Source organism: Erithacus rubecula, assembly GCF_903797595.1.
Source record: "Erithacus rubecula genome assembly, chromosome: 3".
NCBI classification, from domain to species: domain Eukaryota; kingdom Metazoa; phylum Chordata; class Aves; order Passeriformes; family Muscicapidae; genus Erithacus; species Erithacus rubecula.
In genome coordinates this window covers 40,717,050-40,738,422 of record NC_136689.1, presented here as the reverse complement: position 1 = coordinate 40,738,422, position 21,373 = coordinate 40,717,050, and the positions used below count along the sequence as shown (strand labels likewise).

The 21,373-nt window shown below is 45.0% G+C and overlaps 1 long non-coding RNA gene across 1 annotated transcript; it reads left to right on the top strand.

Moving 5' to 3' along the window:
• Positions 1 to 1,063: 1,063 nt before the first annotated feature.
• Positions 1,064 to 15,757, top strand: LOC306800439. The gene is made up of 3 exons (XR_013773833.1): positions 1,064 to 1,183; positions 3,060 to 3,118; positions 15,670 to 15,757. It is a non-coding gene; the product is annotated as an uncharacterized lncRNA (long non-coding RNA).
• The last annotated feature ends 5,616 nt before the right edge of the window (positions 15,758 to 21,373 follow it).

The window sequence follows — 21,373 nt, the reverse complement described above, 5'->3', positions numbered from 1 at the left end:
GCTTGACACGAAATCGGGATGCAGGCACAGACACAGCAAGGTGGAATGTGGGGGTGTATTCTCCAGGGAGTTGGGGGTGGTGAGCATTAAGGAGCAGCAGCCCCGTAGCCCAGAAGAGGGGTCAGAAGCCAGGATTAAGTAACTCAGCGCTCTCAGGCACCAGATTTCAGAGGTGTGGAGCAGTGGGGGACACGTGTCAGCCAAGCCGGCTGCTTCTCCAGCACTCCGCGTGGGCAGCAGACGGGAGACAAGGACTCTGGCAGGGCGGGTGTTCCCCCGCAGGAGGCTGCACCAAATACACATCCTGAGAAGCGGAGGTTCACCAGCATCACGCTGGTGGTAAGAGCGAGCTGTCAGCTCACCCTTACTGCAGGCTGACAGCCCCTTTCATTGAGATCGCGCAGCTCTCTTGATCGCGCTTTTTCAGCAGAGAAAACCCCGGGGTCGGTGTGTTTAATGAAACTCATCCCTCCATAGGCGTGGACCGCAGGCAGTGTCCCCAGGCCAGCAGAGCGCGGTGCGGGGACACGGGCGGCTCCTCCCGCCGTGCCCCCCCGCACAACCCTCTGCCCGCTCCAGAACGGGCTGGGCACGCCGCTTTCCGCTCCCCGCGCTCGGGCACCTTCGCCAGCGGGGAACTCACTGCGGCGGCGCTACCCAGCGATCGGTACGGACCCCGGGGAGGCAGGGCCGGGCAGGGCAGGGCGGGAGCGGCACCTCCGACGGAGCGGGCCCGCCGGTGCTGCGTGGGGTGTCCGCAGCCGGGAGCGCGTCGGGATGGCCGGGAGACGGGAAGGGTTCCGGGACCCCCAGCACGGAGCCGCTCCCGATCAGCCCCTCGCCGCGGCACTCCGGAGCCGCGCACGGCCCGCCCGCCCCCGGCGTGTCGCGGTGCTCCCCCGCCCCCCGGGCCGCCGCCCGGCGGGTCCCGCCCGGCTCCGCAGTGTCGGGGGCTGCCCCGTCACCTGATCGCCGCCGTCGCCGCGCGCGCGCGCTCACCGCGCCGCCCCCCCCGCACCGGCCGTCCCCCCCTCCCCGCGGACGGGGGCGGGGGTGCCTGGTATATACGGCCCCGCCGCCCCCGCCCCTGCCTGCCTCCTGCAGTACGGGAGGCTGCGAGCCGCCGCCGCCGCGCCGGGCCCCGGCAGGTGGGCGAGCCGTGCCGAGCCGGGGCTGCTGCGGGGTGAGTGCGCGGGCGGCGGGCGCGGGGCTCCGGCCCCCCCACCCCACCCCATCCCATCCTCTCCCCTCCCCGCGGGGGGCGGGGGAGCGGCGCCGCCGCCGCTGTGGGAAGGTGCCGGGGGGCGGCGGCCGCGGGGGGCTCGCCCGGGTCGTACCTGTTGCGGGGCTCGGGGGCCGGGGGGCGTGGGCGGCGGGGGTGCGGACTTCGAGGGGCGGCGGTGCAGCCCCGCGGAGCCCCAGCGCTCCGGCCGCCCGGGATGTGGAGCGGAGAGTCTCGTCCTGCCCGCACCGGCACCGCGACCCCGGGGCGGGCGGATGCGCGGCCGGGGCCGGGCACCTGCGCTACGGCAGCCCGAGGCTCGCCCCGGGCGCTTCCAGGAAAGTTTCTAGAACTCCTTAGGATGGGAAGTGGCATTAACAAAATTGCGGTCCCGGGGGCCGGGCTGCCGCGCCGCCGCCGCCCGGTGAGGACGCTGGCGTGGGGGGCTCGCCTTGGCGAGCTGCCCTTCCCGCAGCGCTGTGCGGGCTGGCGGAGCAGCAGCGTGGCCCTGCCTCGGCAGCTGCGGTGCGGGGCGATGCGGAGCCTGCTGCGGGCACGGCGCAGTCGGGGCTGGACGACTAGGGGGTGCAGGACACGCGTCCCTGAGAGCAGCTGTGGGGAAAAGGGTGCTGCTGTTCCTCGGTTTTCGGGGTGTGTGTTTCTGGTCTCAGTTGGGTTTTGGGTTTTCTGGGGCTTTTTAGTCAAAACCCCTCCAAACTTAGCGGGCTTCACATTCTAGCCACCGCGTAGGTGCTAGAATGGAGCAAGCAAAGCGCAATCAATTACTTTATGGTTTCGTTGGGAAATAGAGTATATGAAAAAGCCCTCCTCTGATTGCTGGTGTGTCGGGAAGAGCAGCCGCTCTCCAGGAGCGCGCTTTTGCCCGGCACATTTTGGGATGCAGGCACTGGACTGGCATGCGCAGGAAGGTTCCAGAAGAGCAGTGCCGCCTGATCCCCGGGCAAGGGAGCGCCCCAGAGCACCCACCTCTCCCCAGGGACTGGAGGGGAATGAGCAATCAGGCTTCCGCACCGACACAGCACATTCCCTGTCACCCGGGAGGGGGGATGCCCAGGTAAAGCTCGAGCACTGCGTTTGGGATGAGGAGAGCTCGGCTGCCCTCGTGCAGTCGTGGTTTGGTGATCAGGCTGTAGCTCGGTGCAGTCATTAGCAGGGAGCCACCAGGAAACGCCCTTGCTGTGCTGCTTCTGCTGAACTGGTTTTGAGAAATCCAGGACCTGGAAAAAGTCTAAAGTGGCCATAGAGGGTGGATGCTCCCTTTTAGCAATAATGGCTTTTAGCAAGCCTTCTCCCTCTTGCAGTAGGGCACTAGCTCTCCTGGCAGCATATGTTGCAGGATGGGTTCTTTTTGCTTTTTAACAAACTAGAGCAATTACACAAAATCAGCTGAGAGGGGTGACCTACTTGGAGGGAGAGGAGGGATAAAAGTGTTTGAGAAGGAGACCTTGATTTCAAACCTCACCTTACATGTCCCACCATTTGTCCTAACCAAGCAGGGTCCTTACCTCTGAAGGTGTGAACTGCATGGCTCAATGGCTTGGTGCCCACCCCACCTCACCTTTCTGCTTCAACAAGAAAGAAGTAGTTACTCATGAAGGGGCATTTCAGGTGTTTCTTAAATATTCTTGCATTACAGCTGTACCATCAAGAGGTTAAATATATCTAGAACATTTCCCCTTACCCTGTCTCTCACCACGTTTAAAATTAGAACATCATTAGCAAAATTGTAGGTGGCCCTGGGGAAGCAGGGGATATTTTATGGTTGAAAGTCACAAAGCCATCAAATAACACCTTCACAAATACCTGGGTCTTGCAGGTCTTCAACATGGCTGGCACTGACACAGCTACCTTCCCGCATGCGGCTCAGTGCGACGTGTAAGTACGAGAGATCTCCCTATGAATTGTGTGTGTGTGTATTTTAATAGATTAATGGTTCCTTCCCCTGCTTTAAATAGGTGGGTCGATTGCGACAAACGGCGAGCGTAGCATATTGCAGATGTTTTTTGGTTCTGGGGCATCATGGGTAATGTCTGAAAGGCTCTGCTTTTCATACCAAAAAAAAAAAAAAGTAACTAGGAAAGAATTTACCTGTGTTTCCAGTGCTTGCATTATCAATACCTATCCCTTCTTAAAGAATAAGATGCATTTCAAATAATTTGTGACAATGTTATGGCCTTGCTTGAGCCATTAAAATGTTGGAAGGTAGGTACCCCAAGGATTCCATTAATACCGCTCAACAGTAAAGGAACAGGTGAAAACTGCAAAGCAAAAGTAAGGTATGGTAACCAATTCAACTTATTTAATGTGGAAATAGTCTTTTTATTGTAAAAAGAATTAAAACTGTGTTACCAGCATGAAACATCAGCGTATTAAATGCGCATTCAGAAGGGAAGAGTTGGCCACGTTTCACCACAGGTTAAGTAATTGTGGGTTAATAGGATTCTGTCAAATACATGCTGGGAAATATTAGTTCAAGAAGTAAGGTTTCTTCACAATATACCTATATTTTACCTTGAAAATAAGTCCACATTTCTAAAAACTCTTGCTGCTGCATGATGGCTGTCTGGAGATGTAAGAGGTTTTTAAAAGATGCTGTGGAGGGGAGAAATAATGGCTCCTAAGATAAGTTTTAAAAATAGAAGAAAGGGAAGAATTGGGCCTTCTCCTGAAAACTGTGTCCTACCTGACTATTTTCCCTTTAATCCGTCAAGCTAAGAGATGCTCCATTTTGACTTGTATTAGCATAATATTGTTGGCCAGTGTTAGTCAGACTTGCACTTTAAAAGATAAATGAGAAGTTTAGTTAAACTGAGTGTATGTAGGAAGACCTGGGAGAATGTTCTATTACTTTAAATTGTTTTGAAAACGGAACATATTTTCTGGACTCTAGCAGTGTCTTCGATATTCTCTCACAGTGTGTACTTGGTATTTCATGATAAGGTATGGCTGCCTCAAATCACATAAATAGGAGTTAAGTAAATGACATTTTTCATTATAAACTTGTAATTTGCTATTCTTATGAACGGTTAAATTTATGTATTTATTGAAAATCTCATTGAAACGTAGATTTCATAAGCATAAAGTTTTTAACATTCTTTTCACATACTGTCCGTTTGCGTAGTGTCAGTATATCTGCAAGGCAAGAGAAGAGTACTATTTACTTCATCTTATTTTACCCATTACATTTGATGTGTCATATGCAGATGGAGTGAGGTTGATGCAGGATGTGTGCGTGGAAAAATCCTCTTTCTCGAAATATATTTAGAATAAAAAATTGACCGATATAGGCTTGCCTGGTTTTGGGGAGGAGTGGGTGCTTTGAAAAAAGATTGGAGTTTTTTCTTTCCCATAATTAAAGAAGTGGTTTCCTAGTTTAAGAAACCAGCAAGGGAGGGAGAGATGCAAGACGTTATTACAAGAAAAGGTCAGTACTACCCTGTTCCTTCATTGTTTCATTCATGGGTTTGTTTTTTTTTCTCCTCGTGTCCGACCTGCCAAAAGATGATTTAGGAGGGGAGGGAGAGAACAGAGTGTGTTTATAAGGTAGACACATGTATCGGAGGGAATGCTTAATTAGGAAATTGTGATAGAGCCCTACAGCCTAATGGAGTGAGAAGATGACAATTCTCAGCCAGCTGGGTGGGGCACAATGCAGTGCTAACTGTAAGCCTTTTGTCTAATAAAAATGCCTGAAACAAAGTGGTTGACTGGCAATCAGCATCCCACTTGACCTTTCTAAAGCCAGGAAAACAAAGTTAATGAATGTATCTTTCAGTCGCCGCCCTGTATATCGGGATTTTTGTGCATTACTGGAGAGCCACGACTCTTGCAGCTTTGGTTCTTATCGCAGCATGGCTATTCAGAGTTTGAAAGATGATTTGTGAAATTGTGCCTGTTGAAATTATTAAAGCCTCGAGCGAAAGAAAAGCCCTGTATACAGCTGCTAAACTACTTTGCCTGGTTTTGAGGTTTCTTTTCTTGTCAGTGCAATGAATTAACTTCACCAGAGTTTCACAGGGTTGCTGAAAAATACAAATCTTCCTGTTCCTAAGCTGTGCTTTAAGTCTCCCGTATTACTGAATAGTTGGAATTACTAGATAATTACAGCAAACCCAGTGCATTATGTAAGTTAAATGTAGACATTGTTTAAAACTTTATTTTAATGAGGTAAGGCATTCCGAAATGCTCTTGCTAGAAAAATGATTTTGAGCTTTTTTTCTTTTTTAATGAGGAAATACTGCATGACTAAGAATTTGTAGCATTTCGTAAGCAGGGTACTGGTAAGACGCTGTTATTTTTTTAATGCTCTAGAAAGTAAAATCAAGACTAATAGTCTCAGATATGTGCAAGCAGCTATTTACATGTTGCTAAATTTGAAACAGTATAAATTGTATAGCTTGTGCAAGACTCTGGTAAGCCTGCATCTATTGAAAATGGTGAAAATCTGTTCTGATGCAGATCATCAGCGTGAGGGGAATTTTATATGGTTGTGAGATACCTTGGAAACAGAACTAATATTTGTGCTGGTTTGTTAGTACATTAAATGCTTAATTACTTCCTTTGAACACGATTGAGGAGGTTGATTTACAAATTAATACTTGTTTTTAATGCTAGGTGATGGTATCGCCACTGAAATGCAGAATTCTCCCTGGTTTACACTTTCTGTAGAGACAAACAATTTAATTTGCATGTATCAAAAAGAAAATGGTGGCTTCTCATCTCTCGGTGAAGACTGAATAGAAAACTGATGTGGTGATGTCTTAACACTGGGGCACTGTTTCACAGAGAATAATGTATGCGCTGAACTGTCATCATAAAATTAGACAAACTTTTTAATGAGCAGTGAACGTTTTAAGATGCAGTTCCTTTCTGCTGCACTTAATGTCTGCGTTAATACAACACACTCAGGCTCATGTATTGTATTATAGATAAAACATGGAATAGGCTGGAGAGGGGAAATGTGAGTGCTATCCAGGAACTGATTTTTCTTAGGCTTGCTGTGGGATATTCAATAAGATGAAGAAGTATAAATGGTACATATTTATCATCTGAGCATTATTGATCTAGATGAAAAGAAAACAAGTAAAAATCAGCATTTTAAACAGAACTTAAAAATGAATCTCTAAGACTTTGAAACCTGTAATCAATGTAAATTGGAGGGGAGGAGAAGGAAGGGATTGGGGGAACAGTTGCAGGCATTGAGCACATGTTCTACTTCTTCAGCTTTGTCTGAGGAAATAGGTGTTGTGATGAAGATAAAGCAACCACCTAAATCTACTGGATTTCAGATCAACTGGTAGCATTTGTGAATTTTGCAGGGTATTGCTGCAGATCAGCGTGTTGTGTCTGTGCTTTGTTGGAGCAGCAGACCTATTTGCAAAGCTGTTTGTCACACTGTCGTTTTCATTATAATAAGGCTTATATGGAAATACTCCTGCAATGCATCTGAAGGAAAGACGAATGGCAGCATTTACAGGAGGTGGCAGATTAAGCCACAGGGAAGAGGGGGTCGGTGTCCTTCCTCCCAGCCCCCTTACTAAAGAAGGATTGACATTACTTTGTTTAATTATGAGGCACGTTGTGCTGGACTAATGTAAAGATTAACACAATGGGGCCCTTAACCTGGTTAAGGAGCCGGGGTCCTGCCCCAAGGTAAATAATGGATATGAGTTTGTTTGCCCAGTGGGTCTTACTGGGTGGAAAAATAGCTGGGAGTATATTCCTTTTTCTTTTTAAGTGTTTGTCTAGCATATAAATCAATTAAAATTAGGAGTGTTTTGGAAGAAGTTTGGCCTTTTCAAACAAACCAAGAGACTTGGATTTTGTTGTTTTATTTCCACTGAAGGGTCTGATCCCATTTTAATATTTTTGAACTTTAAAAGCAAACCCATCAATTTCAAGATCAAGAAAAATAAATGGTGACTGCTTTAGCCGATATAAAGCCACAGCTGCTCTTGTGGACTTGTGCTGTTCATCCCCTGTAGTGATTGTGGTCCACTGTAATGCAGCAATATGCTGTTAATTCTTGAAAATTTGGAATTTTTTTTTTTTTGATGCATAGAAGAGACAAATCTGAGCAGGGAAGGTAGAGATGAGGAAAAAATGTGTTTTTTCTCTTTGTGAAAGACAGCTTTCCCTGCTGAATACATTTAATTTTCTGTCTTAAATGAAGGATGTAAGTCCTGAAGGAAGATGCAGGCTTTATGTGCAGGAAGCTGCAAAGCTGGACTCAAGTTCCTTGGTGTCCTGATGGGTCACACTTGCCACTGTGGACCTCACCTGGGGATGGATAGCTTTGGCTGAGTTTTTGGCTGCTCTTCGTTCTGCTGAAAACCTATGCTTGTCTTGGAGGCTGACAGATAAGAAGTCCTTAATTTTAAGGATTTACTAAAGTGTGAGCTTAAATTAGAATGCTTCTGAAAACAGATCTAGTCTAGATTTAGACTACAACTGGGAGGAAAAAAAAAAAAAGGTTGTAAATTTTCAATTTGGTTAACTATCAAGGCAACAATGCTGCAGACAGTTTTGGAGCACACTGCAGGAAAATGGCTGCCTTGCTTTTTCCTGGTTGGGCTTCCAGCAGTGAGCTCTGCCCCAAGTCATCGCTGCTGGCTCGTGGTCCCATCAGCTCAGCTGAGGTGCACCTTGCACTCCTGGCATCGTCTGTTAGCACAGGCTCCATGCTCACTCACACTGCCAGCAGGCTGTGGACTTTCATCCTGAGCAGCTTGACTCACCAGGACCTCTTAAAACAAATATTAGCAAGGCAGAGACCAGAAGCACTGCTGGGGGAATGGTGCTGTTGGCTGCAGTGGTGCCGAGGCGTTCCCTGCTGGTGGCCACATTGTGGCACAGGATCCTCCTGAGAGAGGAGTGTCTGCAAAAGGCACCAGAAAAGAGCCTTTTATCACCTGCTTTCCGATTCAGAGTTAGCCAGCTTACCAGAACAGGGTTAGTCTAGCCTAAAGAAAGAAAAATCTAGCACTCAGTGGCTGATGCCACATGTCACACAGTTGCACACAGGCAATCCTCAGCCCTTCTGTGCCAGAGCAGGTGCCAGTGCTTCAGCACTAGCTCTGCTTGCAAGTCACCATAAAGGGCTTGCCAGGTTCATTGGAAGCCAATGGAAACACTTTTGTGGTAGGTATATTTGTGTTTAGGTTGTGTTTTGGTGAAGATGCTGGTGGCTGTGTGTTTACGTCTGTGCTCTTGGCTGATGTGCGGGTCCAAAGGAGCCAAGGAAAGACCAGACAGAAAACTGGACAAAACTCCACACTCCTAGTGTGAGCTATGGCCTGCTTTCCCCCCTACCCCAGCCCAGTTTGTTACTGGTTCTGAGAGCCATTGAAGATGGGCACAGCCTGAGGAGCTTGGAGCTGGCAGGGAAAAGCTTGTTCCCAAAGGGGATGATGGTGTTGCAGCTGATTTGAGAAGCAGAAGCTCTTCAGGTCTTCCAGTGGGTCTCCAGCTAGACAGTGAATATTTTTTCTTTTCTTTAAATTCTTCTTCTTTTAAAGTTAGAGCCACTGCCTGGTGTCTAATTCTAGGATTGAAGGCTAGATGTGCAGGGACTTAAGACAACTCAATCTGTCACAGATGCCAAGCCTGACCTTGGACACACAGATAAGCTTCCCTCTAGCAATGCTTTTTCAGCAAAGACTTGGATGAAATGATGTTTATTGACATCTTCCAGGCGTGCTGGGAGGTCTAATATTTGTAAAGATGTTTGTGATTCTTTGGGAAGAAGGGCAGTCTGCTTCTGGCTGGCACTCCTGCTTCCTAACCCACTTTGGTTAGGAGTGAGGTAGCATGGTTTGAATCTCCACTCTTCAAAACCTACTCACCAGGGGCTCCTTTAGCAAACAGGGACAGATTTCCTGGATAAAGGGTTTGATCCCCAGAGTGCTTGAATGCATTATCCAGCTGGCTGTCAATATCAGAGCTGCTGAAGTGGGGAGTGTACAGGCCTGCATGCAGCCTTCTTTTGGATAATGGAAGATGCTTTTTCCTTGTTTTGTGTTTTAAGTGAAAACAAAGTCTGCTGGCAGGAGAAGTCGGAAGCACAGTGTGCTCTGTAGTGCAGAAGGGGCTTTGACACTGCTTAGAGCCAAGCAGCCAGAGTGAGGATGGGATTTGCTGCTGTGAGTGATGTGCCCTCTTCCCTCTGTGGTGTTCTCAGTGGGAAGGCTCCACATCTGCCTGTGACTTTTGCCCCTGGACAGCAGCACTTGCTGGATTATGGAGGCTGTCATTTATCATCACTGTCTCTGACTGTAAAAGACAGTCCAGTGCTCCTGACAAAGTGATGGGAGGATTGGGTATGGTCGAGAAACAGCTTGTAGGCTTTTTTAACTAGGAAAGGGATTTCAGAGGAAGTAAAGGAGGTGGGAGAGAGGTAAAGACTCCTAAAGAGCTACAGCAACAACTTTACAACCTGCACAGAGGGTTGAAATTTGCGTGAAGGATGGAAAGTAGAAAAAAATAAGTGTACCTGGCCACAACTGGAGATAGGGATTATTTAAGAAAATAAAGAGTGGAAGGACTTGTATTCAGAAAGGTCAGAAGGATTAAGATTCCTTCCAGGGAAGGCCAGTGGGAGGTGAGTTCTCTTGGAAGAAATATGCAGCATGTCAGAAAAGGAAACTGGTGGATCACCCAGGTGCTGCAGGGGACTCGTCAGGGCTGATGGGTGCACCAGGTACAGGGAACCTGGGAGCATATTCTTGCTGTCCCTGTGCCAGGAGGCTGGTGTCCAGCTGGGCAACAAATAGCCTGTTTGAGGACTTCAGAGGTTGAATGGTAATGGGACTATCAGCACACTTGTCACCTAAAAACTAACAAGTCCTGGTACTTGCTAGTTCAATTCTACTCCCATTAAAATCTGCTGGCTTTCTTCTTTTGGTCTCAGCAGGTACAGCTACTATGCCAAAAAGTGGATAAACTACCCAGGTTCAACATGAGCATCTCTAAGAAAGATACTGAGTATTCACATACCTGTTTAAATTGAGAGCTGTGGTGCTCTGTACTGCTTTTTTTATTTTAAGGCTTGTTACCTATTCATGCAGTGTCAGTACTCTGGAGACCTCCTGGTTTTCCTTCAGACATGTTTCCAGTGGCATAAAAGTGTAAAACCCATTTGCCTAAGTCTTGAGCAGGGTTGATCAGTTTAAAAGATAATCCAGCAGTGTTAGGAAAACAAGTTGAAGGTTTCATGAAAATTCAGCAGACGCTTCCATCTGAGTGCACATGGGCACCTAGCAGGGTTCAGTGTGCTGCACTGGGAAGGTTCTCCTGCTGTCTGGTAGCTGTACTGTCCCAGAGATACAGGCAGGACCTCTGGTCACTGCCATCAGGTGAGGAGGGAGGAGGTGCTGATTTTGTTCTGTGTGTCCACTGCATGTTAAAGCTGGGTGAGGCTTGTCTGAACAGTGTGGCAGCTCACAGTGGAGCAAGGCTGTGGAACTGGGGTGAGAGTCCTTCCTCCTCCCATACTGTGATGCCTTCACCAGCAAGGTGCCTTAAAATCCACAAATCTGCTCTCTCCTGGAACGTGTGGGTTTTTCATGGTGGCTTCCAGATCCTGCCCGCTCATATCAGTGTCACACACTCTGCTGCCTGCCTGTTTCTCAGTGGCCATCAGTCTTGGTGGCTTCTCTTCATAGCTTATCTTGTTCTTCCTGGCTGCCACCGTGCCTGCAGCAGGTCTGGGTGCTGTCACAGGCTGGCATCCCCCTGCAGCGGTGATGCAAATAACAGATGGTGCAAGAAACTCCTGTCTTCAGTGTGTCCCAGCAGAGGTGCAGATGCAAGTTCAGGCTTCTCCTTAGGAGCAGGGATTTCTAGAAACACCTACTCCATTAGCAGCAATGGTGGCAGTAGCTGTAGAAAGCTTTAGTAGGTACCTCCACCCACACCCTATTTCAAAATAGTAACGAGAACATTCAGCAGTTGGCAGTCTAACATGTCCAGGGATATACAATTTTTTTTTTTTTTTTAAAGCGGGCTTTGCTGGTTATTCAAGAATCATGTGATCAAAAGTTAAAAAGGTTTTATTTTTCTGCATCTTGAAGGTTCAAGTGGCAACAATTTCTTTGGTTCTGCGTCAAACGGTTTTCAGTTTGACGCAGAATTTAGCCACAGCCCAAAAGCACCACGGCTTCTCTTTGGTGGTGCGGAACTGGTGGATGATAATGTATCAAATACCAAGGAACACTGAACAAAAGCTCTTTTTAAAACAAACAAGAAAGCCCTACACTAAACCTCAGAGAGGCCATAGCATTGCTTGTTAAGCTGTTTTGGACAATTGGGCTAGGGTTGGGAAGCACATTGGGTGCACATGCTGTGTCAGGGAAACAGGAAAAAAAAAAAAGTAATCCCTCTACTCCTGCTTGCAAAAATAACCCAGGCTAAATCATACCATTCCTTAACTCCACCTGCCCTGAAACTTGGTGAAGGCCACCATTCCTGCTGCTTTTATTGGGTCAGAAAGTGTAACTTTGATGCCTCAGGAAATGCGGAGGGACAGGGCTGCCTTGTTGGCTCTAAAGATGCGTAGGATCTACCCGCTGGTATGGAGCCACCAAAACCACAGCCAAGCTGTTGCTACACCTCATTAATGGTTGGTGGGGGCAATGTTAGAGGCTGTGGTGTTTGTCTCCAGACTTTTTTGGAAGAGATAATTGAGGTGATGGAGGAGATTTTTTTTTCAGGCAGGCAGGAAAAGGGATGTCAGTTGCTTTGCGGGTACCAATTTTTGCATTGTCTGCATCTAGCTTTATGTTGCTTGGTCATTTTATAAATAGATCCAGTCAAGAATATGCCTGTTTATGCAAATCTGCAAAAAACATGGTAGATGTGTTGTATAGCCAGCCTACAAGGAGTCTTGTTCCTGTCTGATTCTGGAGACACCAGTGTGTGTGATTTGCACTGCTAATGGGGATGTAGGCAAAAAATGAAAGGCAGAAGGGTCTTTGTCCAGAGCAGCGGACCAGCCAGACCAGGAGGAGTTCAACCTTGCAAACTGCCAGCTGTTGGAGGGTTTGAGGGGGTGTGATATGGAGCACATGGTTTGGCAAATAGCTATTAGGGGTTAATGCCACCCAGAGCATTTCAACCCCATGGGCAGATCCCTGGGGCTGGTGGGTAGGGGGGCCAGGCAAGGGGTTTCCCTCTTGTAGCATTAGGTTTTGGGGGTTTTTTGTTGGTTGGTTAGGTTGGTTGGTTGGTTAGGGTGTTTTAAATTTTTCTGCCCTCAAATGCTCTGGAGGCTGTGCCCTCCCTCTCCTATGACTGCTGAGCAGGGTGAGGCCCCTCATCTGCCAGCGCCATCCCAAGCAGATCTAGGGGAGCCAGGCTGTGGGATGCTGAGGCATCCCAGCTCAGGCACTCCCCACATTGTGGAAAATGCAGCAGCACCCACATTCCTCCTTGGTCTCTTAAAAGTAAACCCACAGGAGATTCCAAAAATGGTGAAACCCAGAGTAGTAATTCTAGAGAATGGCTATTATTTTATTATTGGGAAGAAATCGTCTCTCTGTGTGGGTAGGAAAAAGGAAAATGTGAGTGTGTGTTCTGTAAGGACGCAGGGTGTGGCTCAAGCATCAGTAACAAATGCTGGAAGAAAAAATGCTCTTTGTTCTGCAGTCAGGTGGGTTGACAACTATTCTCACCCATCCCTGGCATGCATAACACCCAATGCAATTAAAAGATCGAGGAAGGCTTGACGTGCTGAAACTGCTGCAAGTGCAGCAAGCAAAGAGATTCAGCCTGGAATCTGCTTCTTCTTTTGCTTTCCGAACAATTAAGTTCCAAAGGTTGTAGCTATCAAAATCAGTATGTTTGTTTCATACTGCTGCGTTCGTTTAATGTCCATGGTTTTTGTGTTTAATGCTTCAGATGGTAAGTTAAAGCTCTCTAGCACTAAAATTTATACTGGCCTACATGTGACTAGAATTGGACCAAAGTGTGCATTAATGTGTATTAAAAGCATGTACATCCATATATGCTTGCAGTACAGCAAATTGACTTGTAATGATAGTCTCGCTAATTGCAAAATAATTTCAAAGCTATTCCTTTTAAACTACCCTTGTTTGTCTCGCAGGTTTAACACTTTTTATTTTCCATTTATTTAATGAAAAAAAAAATTACATTCACAGTTGGTTTTAGATTGCTGCAGGCTAAAATGCTATCTTGAGCTTAAAAAAACCCCTACTATCCTGGTTTTTTTATGTTTTGTTCATTCTGCTGTGGGTTGGTTTGATTCAGTGACTAAAATCCTGCTGTCTTTTCTCCCCCTAAGCATCGGAACTAAAACTTGGTCTCATTGCATTTGCTGGCAAGAAGTGAAAATCCTGTGCAAGTGAAATACTATGAACTTGCCATAGACAGGCAAGTGGGACTGACTGTGTAAGGCAATGAAAAGAGGATGTGGCCAATACACATCTCTTTCCATTTTAAATAAATTCTTCTAAATTCGAGGTCAGGAATTTAGACGCTTACTTATTTTATGTGTCTGTATAAATATATATATGTATATATATGTCTTCTAAAAATGTCTTATTTCTTTTTCTGGGAGGATGAGAAATCTACTTGCAAATTTACATCTTGTGACATTTCCTTACAACTGCACACTGGCATATGTACTGCTAGAGGCCAGCCCATCATTTCTTGGTAAAAAGAACCTTTCAGCTCGGTTACCTCCTGTAGAGAGCTAATTTTCCAGCAGTCAGGCTTGATCTGGATAAATAATTAGAGAGCACGAGAGAGAGATGAAGATGATCACATCAGCGCTGTCTGTAATTCAGTTAATACAGCCAGACCCTGTGATTTTGTGTCTGCAGCGTACTTGCGTGGTCTCAAAAGCCACAGAGGCGAGCAGGCAACAAAGCCAATCGGTTACATTTGTCTTGGAAGAATTAGCGGCACTTTTCATTCATTTGTGGGAAGCCAGCAAACAGCTGCAGCATGCATCTGCAGCACAAGAAGGTGATTCTTGACACGTTCGCTCTCCCCAGCCTACCCCCACATATGCAAAAATGTCATCGTGCAATTAATGCTGGGGTGTTTCCATCCTTAAGGATGGCTTTTTTTTTTTTTTTTTTTTTTTTTTCCCTCTACAGTTTGAGGCGTTGAGGTGGTTTTTTTTATTTGAGTTAAAATTGGTATCTTGTGTAGCAGAGTAAAAGCTGACTTGGGGAAGCCTACTGTTTTGGCATTTCTGGATTTTTTAAATTTATTAATTTTTAAAATTTTTAATTTTTTTTTTTGAGGCTTGTAAAAATTATCTGATAGCAATGCTAAAGTGCAGAGATGTGCCTGGCTCTCTGAGAAACAGTAGCATTTCACATGACATTTAACACCAGTGGAGGAGATCCAGTTAAAGCAAACTGCATTCTCGTACAGTCTTTGAGGGTATGTTTGTTATTGATGTGCATTTGTTCCTCCTGCCTATGGTGCTATAAAGGGGTTAAAAATACATCTTTGGTTCACTTTATTCCCAGTGGTGGCTCCATTGCATTTATACATGGATCAGATTAAAATAGGTCAATATCTTTTGTGGAAGGTCTTTTGACACTTTGGTGCATGACTGCAGTACACCTACCTTGAGGATGAATGGACCCGGAGGAAATCCAGGCTTTAACAAAACACAGCCTAGGGATACTTTAGGATCACATTCCTTTATTCATTAACTAAATCAAAGACTTGACAGGAGATACTTTATCGTCGAGTCAGTCTAAATAATACTTTTTGAGGTGACAGATAACTTCTGCTGAAGAAATAAGCTGTGTATTTAGGTAAGAAAAATCTGAACGGTGTGGGATTATGCTGTTCTTTATACTGCATCATTTGCATGGGAATAAATGTATGCGCTCTAGCTGAAAAATTTCACAACCTTATTAAAAAGAAAATTGTGTATTCAGGAGTTGCCTTATGGCAGGAAGTCTTTGTCTGCATGTTTGCTTTATTGCAGTTGTTCGCTGCTTTGAATCGATTTTGTCTACCAAATCAGTATATTGAGGATGACTGGGGAAGGCAGGGTGAAGGGAGAGGGTGCAGCTCTGCAGTTTGCAGGACCAAAAAGCTGTTTGCTGCCTCATGGTGTGTAGGGTTTTTTCCTTCTTTTTTCTTTTTTTTTTTTTTTTTTTTAATTCAAAAACCCACAAACAAACCTAACTTGGAATTTTGGAATTTCCATGATATAAAGAGGAGGAGGCTTTTTTCCGATATAATGGCGCCATTAACATCTATTAATAATGCAGACAGGGTAAGTAGCTGGAGTTGGAGCTCCCCGGGGGCCTCGTAAAACAGATGTGCACTATATCTTCCCGGATTTGATAGCTGCTGGGGTCGAGGGGGTCGCTGTGGTTCCCGTTTATTTCCTCTGGCAGCGGTTTTCTAATTTGAGCACCTCTGTCTCCTGGCTACAGTTGCCTGCTGTGCCGTGGAGGGGGTGTTCGCGCATTGTCATTCCTGCCGCCGGGAAAGGGGGCTCGGCCACCGCCGCCCCTGCCTCGCCCGCTGCTGCCTCCGGCTCCGCTCCTCTCCCTGCCTCTGCTCACACGCGTCTGTGCTCTTCAAGGTGCTGCAGCCGGGCTCTTTCCTTTAGATCTTTATTCCCCCCCCCCCCCCCCAAAAAAAAAAGAAATTAAGGTAAGTGTTTCCTCCTTTACAGGTTATTTATTTATTTATTTATTTATTTGGTCATGGGAAGGAAGAAGTATTCCACCTTGCAAGAGCACAAGTGTATCACTTGAGGCTCCTGGTGGGAGATGTAGTTGCTGTATACCCCCTTTTCCAGGATGATGCTTCGCATTTTTAATTGAACGTATTCACAGTGCTGCCTCTCAATAGACAGATCTGCATGTTCTTTCTCTAGCTGTCTGCATTTAACTCAGGGGGTGGGTTATACCAGTAGGATTTAAAAATATTTCATTCCTTGTGCTATCTCTTTAATTGCAGATTACCCTGCAGAAGTAGTGATAAAATACTAGTGGTCACAGTGTATGACAAAAAGTCTTTATAATTGGTTTTGTATCAGATGTATTCTTATCAGAAAGGTTTAGGTTTGCCTCCAGTCCAGTATGATATGTGAACATCTGTCCTTGTGTGCACTTCCTTTGCAACGTAGTCTTCCTATTTGTATTTAAATGTAGAGGTATGTGCTTTTGCTAGCTTGTCATAGACGGGAGGAAAAATCCTGGTATCGGGTCCAGATCCTTTTCAGCTTCTCCCACCCTCTGCGTTTTTCCAGTTGAAAGTTTAGAAATGTGCAGAAAGGTAGTGTAACTCCTTGGAAAGCAAGAGACAGAGCAGTTACTTCCCTGCCTTTTTTATTCTTCCATTACTATATATGCAAATGACCAACAGCATCTGACTGCAAGGAGCAGCGTATTATATAGGGAAGCATGATGTCTGCTGTATGCACTACAGTAAACCCCTCAGCTGAGAATCAGGCTGCATCTGTTTTTTTCAGCAAGATAAGGGTACATCAGGTAGAAGGAAGCAGCAGAGGTGTGAGCAGGTTGTTTTTGGAAGTGCTGCGTAAGCCAGTTTATGGGATTTCAGCAGGCAGCCTCCCGAGTGGAATGGATGGATCTTACTCTTCCCCCACATTCACTGAAAACTTAAAATGCAATTTGCCTCTGACTTACCCCACACTTAAAAACCCCTTGCTGTATTGCTTTCTTCTCTCCTGCTCACTGAGACTGCCCTTGAGTGTGTGCACTGCCAGACCAGGTGCCTCATTTTAAATGGGACCGTGCGGTTTCAGCCAGACCTGGTTAAACTGGGCTGTGAACCCCATGCTAACACCTTGACTATGGCATAATTTAAAAGAATGAATATTTATAACATTTGTTCCTCAAATGTTTTCTTTCTCTAACAAAGCTAAGAGATTGAAATGAAATTATCTTTTTAACACATGTGAAACTTGGAGGGAAAAAAGATTTACAGGCAAAACTGCGGTTCATATAAAACTTTAGCTTTTTTCCCCTTTTATTAGTCCAGACTATACTTGCAGATAGCTGTCTTTTTTAAATATATTGATTATTCTTCTCTTTCTGATAGCATTACACTGCAATTCTAATATCATTTTGACTTAAAATATAAATGCACAGATTTTATTAGTTAAATGGGTTTAATTTTAAAATGTGAGCACATTTGCAAATAACTTAAAAATAGAGCCATTTTTCTTAGGGAAATTTGCTGTCTGTTACTTCTGGTAATTTTGTTTGCTGAATAACACGCAACATTTGTCCCCTCTTTACAGAAAAGGTCAATAAGGCTCATAACTGACAGGTTCAAAAGAACAATAAAATGCTCTGTGTTTTTAGCAGATGCTTGAGTCAATGGTTTTTATTGATATTTTGCTAACTTATAGTCTGTTCGCTAAATTCTGTTATGAATGTATACAATATTTGTATCATTGAGACTTGTCTTTGTGAAATTGGTGTGTGCAGCTATGTCTGCTGTTAGTGCTCAATTAATCCTTTTCTCCTGACTCTGTGAAACAATCCCTTCAGAATTAATTGAAGACCTAAGCATTAACCAGCATAAGGAGAGGTGGTAGGACCAAGCTTTGTGTTTTATAATTTATACACAAAACCAACAAACCTAAAACCTTTTTTTTTTTTGTTTTTTTGTTTTCTGTTTGTGGCTTGTATGGTTTATTTGGGCCCCTTTTGGATTATCAGTGGCAAATTTAATGTCTGAAATTCTGTTCAGATGCATATGTGGTGGCTTAATATTTAATCACTGGTCATGATTGAGTTTATATATAATTCTCCTTTGCCCTATAAGACTTTCCCATGAAATGAAGTCAGACTATATGGATTTTGAGTTGTTGGTGTGCATTTTCCTCTTATTTTTCTACAAGGGGAAAATACACATACAGATACAATCAGTAATAGGAAATAAAAATTTTAATTACTTTTATGGTACGATTGCTGGCTGGATAATCAAAGAATTTTTTTTTTTTTAAGGTCAAATAGTAAACAAAGCTAGAAGCAAAATTGTACGCTTAGGGAACTTTGCTGAATATAAAAATACATTGCCAGAATTCAGGCTTCTGCATTCTTTGGGAAACAAAGGAAAGATCCTCTTTCCTTTGTTAATGGTATTTATCATCTTTAACTCATTAGTTGCTGAAGGCAGAGATGAAATGTTGGAGGGACTGGAAATGATCCATTGATAAAATTCACCCAAGTTCTTTGAGGAATGCCTGTGTGCTGGTATTTTGCAGTTAAAATGCACACAAAAGTAAGTAAGCTGCCGGCTCTGCTCCTCTTTAATGCTCCCTAAAGAACATCGAATTTTTTATCTTGTGTTGATGCGTGTTTCATGCCTTCTAAATAAAGAAGAACAATTGCAGGATTCCTCTTTATCTGAACTTTGGGTGCGCCCTTGTGTAAAAATGGAAGTGCTTTGTGAGGCATCCACAAGAAGGGAACAAAGTAGAAGGAAATATGGGGCTGCTTTATATGGCAAGCTGTGATTTGGCCTCTGCTGAAAAAAATCTAATTTTATTTTTGTCTGAGCCCTCTTGATTTAATGAGAAGTTAACCTTTTGCAAGTGATTGTCTACAAAGCAATGTCAATTATGGGCTGATATAGAGCAGTATATACAAATATATATAAATATACAGGTATTTTTATTTTAAAATTATCTTGGTTTTCTTTTTTATTTCCTTTTTATGTTAAGGGAAAGATATTTCCAAAATGGGATATTTTGTCCTTTGCTTTATGTGGGTGTAGCACTTCTGCATGACACGTTTTCTTTGCTTTTTCCAAGTCGTTTGAGTTCTCTTCTAAATTAATTTTAAAGAATGATGTTTCAGTGGATGCTGCACTACATTGTCTTGCTTACATAAGGCTTATAAGCCCACAAAGAATTTGTAATTTCTTTTTGTTTATTTATTCCCATTAAATTGTATGTACATGTTCCTTAAACTTTCTGTTAGAGGGAAAAATAATTCTTCCACCTAGCAACTCTTACATTTTTGTGTGAGATCTAGCAGTTCTCTAACCAGGATCTGTACTGTAGCTGCTTATGATAACTGCCAGCATATTGATGTGAGGGGAGGAGCAGAAATCTTAACAGCTCACACTCCAGACACCCACACTGATTGCAATAGAGGAAACTGCAGCAGCAAAACAGAATAGTAAATACAGAGTAAGAAATCGTGAAAATGTGGCAAGTTATAATTACAAAGAGGGCACTTATATCATGCTGAATACTTTTTTCTGTGTATGATACAAGTGAGATTTTTTGCACAGGGAAAAATCCCAAAAATTGTCTGTTGTATTTTTTGCAATTGTTTGTTTTGTGTCGCCTGACTTCTAATTAAATGACCTCAGAAGGAGGGCTGCTTGTTCTCTGGATTGTGACTGGCTTCCTATTCCTGAGAGTCAGGACCAGGTACAAAAAGAGGCAGCATTGGTGGTGAAAGCTGAAGAGCAGCAATGATTCCCTGAGGATACAATTTTCCCCTTCTTTCTCTTTTGCTCAAGTCAGATATACACAGTCTTACATTATTCCTGTACGTACATGTGGCAGAGTGGAGGTGGATGCACCTTGGAGTCTGCAGGGATTCAACGTGCAGGTGCCAAGGATGTGCAAGGACAGCACTTCCAGTGTCCCTTCTGAGTTTTCACACATGGGAATTTGAATTACTTCATCCAGGCTGTTCCATAGGGACAAGATTATTTGGATTGCAGAAGGACATAAATCAGTTATCGAATGTGCCTGGGAGGATGGGAGGCTGCATTTGTGTACAGAATAGGAGACAACTACTGATTAATTATGCCATAAAGCAGACACAGCTTATAAATGTGCACATGATAAATGTCTGTATCATACACCCTTGTCCACTTTTTCCACGGACAACCCATTTGTCTCCCTCAGGATGGCTGCAAATATTGAAAACACCCATCCCTTTGAAAATAAAACCGGCCAATGTAGTGAGTTTTGCTTCCTCCTCAGTGAAATAGTGAATTCACCCGTTTGTTGCCCATAAAAAGTTGGGGAACGATTGGCATGTTGTAGGCAGCCTGACCTGCAGGAGTGGGAACCTCCAGGCTGGCTGAGGGGCACAGCCTTTGGCTCTGCAGGAGAGAGGAGTGCTGGGCTGTGTGTGAGAGAGGGTTGGAGACAGTGCCTTGGGTAGAGCCTCTGGTGTCCATTCCTTCCAAGGCCTCTGCTCTTTGGGCTCTAACAGGAAGGGGAGCGCTGCCTTTTGGGGTTGAAGGAATTAAGAAAATGTGACTTTGTACCAGCTTGCCTTTCATTTCTGCATTTACTAAATTGCCTTTTATTAAAAGGCAAAGTCACTTTCCTGACGCTAGCTGCTCTTGCTCTGACCTTCCCCCAAGGGCACCTGTTATCCCAAAGGTAGGGTTTCTTTCCTTGAGGAAGTAACATCACTGTCCCTCCCTCCTGCCTGTTTTATGCCCCAACAATTAATTTTTGTGAGAATCAATGTATCTTCTTTGTGTGTTTAGACCACGAACACTGCGTAGGGAGATTAAACTGCTGTGCACGACAATTATGTGTACACGAAACTCTTCATTAGCCTCCATACTAAAGAAAGGAGAAAATAGATGTCACAGAAAAATTCCTGCCCAGTTCTGCTTCCTCAGCAGATGAGTGGGAGTGTTGAGGTACCTTTCTGGAGCAGCAGCGCGCAGGTTTCCAGGCAAACCTCATCCCCAGGGATAGATGAACTGCAGCGTGGGGATGCAGAGAGGGACTGCAGCGTGCTGCCAGGTGGTCCTGGCTGTGTGGCTGAACAAGGAGCTGGGGGTGCCCACTGAGTGAGGGAGGTGTCTCTGTGCTGGAGCATCTCCATCCGTCTGCATCACTTTGTCGGTGAGCCTTTGCTGCCTCTGGAATGAAGCAGCAGAAGCCAATCCCTCATGAGACTGTGGCCCCCAGCAGAGGGGCTGGGAGGGCTCAGTGTGTGGTGAGTCACTGCTAAAAGTCCACTGTGGCTGGTAAAAGGGCACATTTGTGCTTGAAACCTGCTTGAGGGGGTTTTCTCAACACTTGCATGCTCCTCGCTCTGTTGGAGTTGAGCTTTGAACTGGTTTAAATTCATAAAACATCAAGGAATATGCAGATTTTTGTATCAAAAG